General features: G+C 35.7%; 1 protein-coding gene across 3 annotated transcripts in view; it reads right to left on the bottom strand.

Moving 5' to 3' along the window:
- Positions 1-5,000, bottom strand: part of LOC138025029 (tetratricopeptide repeat protein 28-like) — a 16,380-nt gene that overhangs the window by 7,159 nt on the left and 4,221 nt on the right. For 2 of the 3 annotated variants that reach the window (XM_068872262.1, XM_068872260.1), the window contains exons 2-3: positions 4,679-4,749; positions 3,038-3,107 (exon numbers count right to left, since the gene is read on the bottom strand). The gene's annotated coding sequence lies outside the window, so the exon portion shown is untranslated. Of the gene's footprint in view, positions 1-3,037; positions 3,108-4,376; positions 4,556-4,678; positions 4,750-5,000 lie in introns of all 3 variants that reach the window. The other variant, XM_068872261.1, reaches the window with a different exon arrangement.

Raw genomic sequence — 5,000 nt, forward strand, 5'->3', positions numbered from 1 at the left:
ATACAAATTGGCTGAGATATCTTTCTCCATCATACTTGATCAAAATTTGGTAGGGTTTATGACGTCATCACTTGGCTAATTTGCATATTAAAAAAACTTGAATATCTGCAGAACAAAAAGGGATATTTGAAAATGGTAAACAGCATTCTTCTTCTCGTACAGACTATGTGTTTATGTGCCAAAATGGCTTCGATAGGGAAGATTCAAATTTCGTCACAGTAGCACTTTAAAATAAGCAAAAGATGTACGTTTTTTTTTTTTTTTATTATTTCATTGAATGTCTCAACAATTTTATTTAGGATTGTTGGTAATTTTTCCACTAAAAGTAAACACATATTTTCAAGCATCTTAGTTTTTATAAAAATGGTCACGATAATTGTGATGTCTCTTGCTTCAAAATTATTAAATATGATAACGCATACAGTGTATGCTACAATGTACATCTAATCAAGGAGAGCTTCCATATTGAGTGGTTGAAACCTGCACTCAACAAACAAGTTGATCATGCCAGTTTAGCATTACACTTTTAAACTTTTACTGTTATGTCAGCTGTGTTTTCTACAACGACTTCCAAAGCATTCCTACTGTGAAGGTACATGTACCGGTAAGTAAGATATGTTAAAAATTAATATTAAATAAATGGAACTTGGAAAACCAAATCATCAATCAAACTTGATGTTCTAATGATAATAATAAATTTATTATCAATGTGTGTGTATGTTGCTTGTCCTCTATAAGAATCATTCGATTATGAATCACACTTTAACTTTGAATCACTTTTGTGACTTCTTCATTTCTGTGGATCTGTCCCATGCTATGGAAATACCAATTAAGTACAGTTTCATCTATCCTATCGATCTTTCCTGCTGGGCGCTCAATCCATTTTTTTTCTTTAATCTGCTGCACAACCTAAACAAATTGTTAAAACTGCTAATGATCTTTGTCCGAATGTGACTGCGACTGGTCATGGCAAGGGCCCTACAGACTTTCCAGTGTATGACTGGTCTATGTAAATGTAGGAACCAGGGATGGCAATAGGATTTTTCAATCTGGCTCCTGGGACCCGCATGTTCGGCCAAATTGGGGTCCCAAGCATTTTTTGGGGGTCCCAAAATCTTGGTGCCCCTTTGCGAGAAAAAAGAGTATGTTTTAAATTATGAGAAAAAGAGAGTAACCAACTTGGAATTAATTTATTGCAATGCATATGCATAGGACCGGCCGACAAAGGCTTTTTCTAGAGCCGTTACATTCATTCCTGGACAAGAACTCTGTTAATGAAAGAGCACCCTTCCCAAGGGTTTACGCATCACTGGTTTCCTCCCTTAGGAGCAACGAACAGTGACGTCTTTTGCTATATATTCAGTGACTTGCAGAGTACATTCCTCTGAAGAAGACCGCGGAAGGCGGTCGAAAATTTAGTTTTAACGTCTTTACATGTAGATGTTTTAAACCCCATTTCATAGAACTTCAATTATGATCACAGTTCGCTACAACAGTTTTACAAACAACAGAATATACTGACAAATCAAAGCAAGTTGTGTGAGTTATTTAAGTCATTGCCTTGCGCCCTGGGACGCATTAAAATTTCGATCATGCATTTTTTGGATTTTATTTGCGTAAAAATGCACGATTTTTGCATTAACGGGATCCTTGGGAACCCAATAATAATTACTATATTTTTGACCTATTGAGGTACATTATTCATGGTGTTTTATCCCACATTATAAATCCTTTATTGACTAAGCTTGTTTGGACAAGATGGCTGGATTACAATGTATATTGGCCTAGTTCTTTTTTTGCAAGTTCATGTATAAACACGCAAAAAAAGAACTTGTCCAATATCTAGCCATCTTGACCAAACAAGCTTAGTCAATAATCCATATATATTTCCTCATTAACGAGTATTAATTTTGGTTCTTACTTACAATACTTTTATGTTTAAATCAAATATTTCTCATTTTCGCCTAGGTTTGACAATAAAATAATTGCCAAATTTTGGCATTCTACTAAGGGGGAACTTACTGTGGAAGATCGTAGCTTTGACTCTAGCAAATCAAGAAGCACTCAAAATCACTCGATCAAAATAGATAGATACATTATAAGCTCTTGAAAGTTATAAGAAATCAGAGCTGGTTTGCATTGCATGATAAGAGAAAGCTACAGTTGAACCTCTCCTTACGGACACCTCTAACAAAACAGGAGTGTCTAACAAAAAGGTTAAGTTTATATGACTTTGCTCGCTGGAGCTGAGATATTGTCCGTTGTCCGTATTAGAGAGGGTCCATATTAGAGACTTTTTTTAAAGAAAATGTGAGAATTTTTTCCAGACACAGGAAACTGTCGGGCATACTGTATCCAGTGTTGACATAGTTTTGTGAATGAGTTTGTGATTATAATGCAAACATCAACACATTTGTATTCAAATTGAAATACATGTACAGTGTAAAATACCATAACACTTGAACAAAATTAATAGAAAAAAAGGGAGAGAGAAATAACATACCGGTAGCCGATTCAATAGAAAATAATGTATGTGAAACGTTTTATGATCACTTACAGTAACAATTATTACAAGTTTCCCATGCATTGTCCATACAATACCTAGTATTACATGATTGTACAGTACATCAGTCATACATTGTTACTGTTGGCTGCCCTTATAAACTACAGAACGACGTTTTTCAGAACTGTACTATTTTTTATTACTGTTTTTAAGTGCAGTATTGCATTGCAGTTCCTTACATTTCAAATCACTGATTCAAATAAAGTATGTACTGCAACTGAGATGTACATTCACTACAATGTGTCTGAATACCATATAATTATTAGTCAGTTTAGAGACACTGGGCCTACATATATTTAGTTACTGAACATGTAAAACTGTCAGTGGAGTCTCAAAAATGATGTCATTGTGGAGACCTCCATTATATGGACACCTCTCTTAGACTCTAATACCTGTAGACGCTTTGGTCTGTCTCTTTGGTGTCCGTATTAGAGAGGTTCGACTGTATACAGTAAGTAACAATGAGTGACTTACCACTATCGGTCAAAACGGACGCTTTTCAAAATCAAGGTTTCTTGTGAGTTCCAGCAATGCCTTTGTGAATCTGGAATTTGAATTTGGCACAGTTATTCTATTATCTAATCTGTCGAGAAAACAGTATCTGGAACGAAGTGCTTTAACTTTCTTAGAACTAATCATTTAATCCCATGCCACGCAAAGAGAGAACAACCGAAGCGGCCAATTGAAAACTTTTCAAAAGAGGTAACAAATTACAATGTAAAATAATGGAGCAAGAAGAACAAGAAATCACTTCATACTCGATCAAACTGTGCAGATTTTGAGGCAGTTCAACATGGATGGAGATCAAATGACTTTTCTATCCAAACAATTAATTGTTTCATTGCCACAAAAAAACTGCCAGCTTAGTCATACGAGGTTCAGGATTGCTGTGGGAATGGAAATTATATAATGCTCTATTATTATATGGCTCTGTCTCACAAGGACTGGGAACTACCAAATTCACAAATTTGATTGGCTAAAAGCGATATTGACCGAGGTCTAGATTTTCCCATCTAGACCGGCATCTAGACCGGTTGTGTTTTGCAGTGAGAAAGTTGCAAACAAAAAATATTGAGAATTTTCTTCTACCAACAATATTATTTATTTATGAAAGTGCCAAAAAGCATGATGAGAAAAAAAAAAGGAGGAGGGGCAAAGTTTGGGAGAATTACATGTAAGTTCTAATCAGCTAATCGCCACACAAGCAAAATGTCAGTTACATTAAACAAATTAAATTACTCTCATTTGCTATATACATGTAATAAATATGCATATCTTGTTAACAAAGCTTAGTCAGTCAGTATGGGAGCACTCACAACCTCAGTCAAGATTCTTCCATACAACTCGGCTTATAATAAGAGCTAAGTATTGGTTAGCTTTAATGAGACTTCAAAAGGAGGAAACAATAATAATAATGTTATTAATACCAACTTCTTATGGCTGAAGGCTTTAAACTCAATCAAAAACTGTCCCCATTGACCCCTGAGAGTGACACTTAATAATAGATTTTACTCTGTCTAAAGCCACAATTTTACTCGTCAATGGGAGTGGGGCATCCAAAGGCCTTTGAGGTGTGAATGGGTTTATAAAATAATGCATTGACTTCATTCTTGTCTTTTGTTTGGTAACACCCTCCAGTCTAAATCTACTCTATGGCAAGAAAAATCAAGATAATATTCCATTTACTTAAGAATAGAGGGCAGTTCAATCAAACAACAAAATTTAATTGACGGGACCCAGTGAGCTCAAATAACTAAGGTGTGGGATTGCAGACAACTACCTTCCACTCAGCAAAAGAGCATAGTCAATGTACCTCATTTCTTTCAAAAGCTGAATTAATTTCTCTTAATCCCACACCTCACTGACTAGTTTACTTGGAAAGTTACTTGAGCAGGAATAATGAATCCCAATGCCATTGAATTAATGGTTAAGCAATCCTGGTGAATAGTTTGCGTGTGTGTGTCAGTCACAGCTGAATGACCATGACCACTTCTGAAAATAAGCATAAAAGGAATATATACTGACACACTGTAGTTACTACATGTAGCTTTAAACCAAAGTACGCATAAATTACTTGTTTGTGTTATTAATAATGAGTAAGTATGAGCAACTTACCACTGTCACTCCCAACGAATGCTCATTGATGTAAGGTCCAGAAATGCCTTCCTCGATTAAATCAAATGAATCTGCAATTATGATTTGATGTTGTTATTACGAGATCAAGTCCCTCCATGAAATAGTCCTATTGCTGGTTTTCACTCACGTGATCAACAGCCATGTTTTTCAACGAAAACAAAAGGAAGCGTTTGCATAATAATAGAGTTAAATTCCCGGAGGATTTGGTCGGGGCACCAACATGGCCGCCTTTTCTTTGTTTTGGGCACCAACATGGCGGTCGTGACGTCATGTGAAAACCGAGAATAAAGTGAAGGTTCAA

The sequence above is a fragment of the Montipora capricornis genome, chromosome 11 (genome assembly GCF_036669925.1).
Source record: "Montipora capricornis isolate CH-2021 chromosome 11, ASM3666992v2, whole genome shotgun sequence".
NCBI lineage: Eukaryota > Metazoa > Cnidaria > Anthozoa > Scleractinia > Acroporidae > Montipora > Montipora capricornis.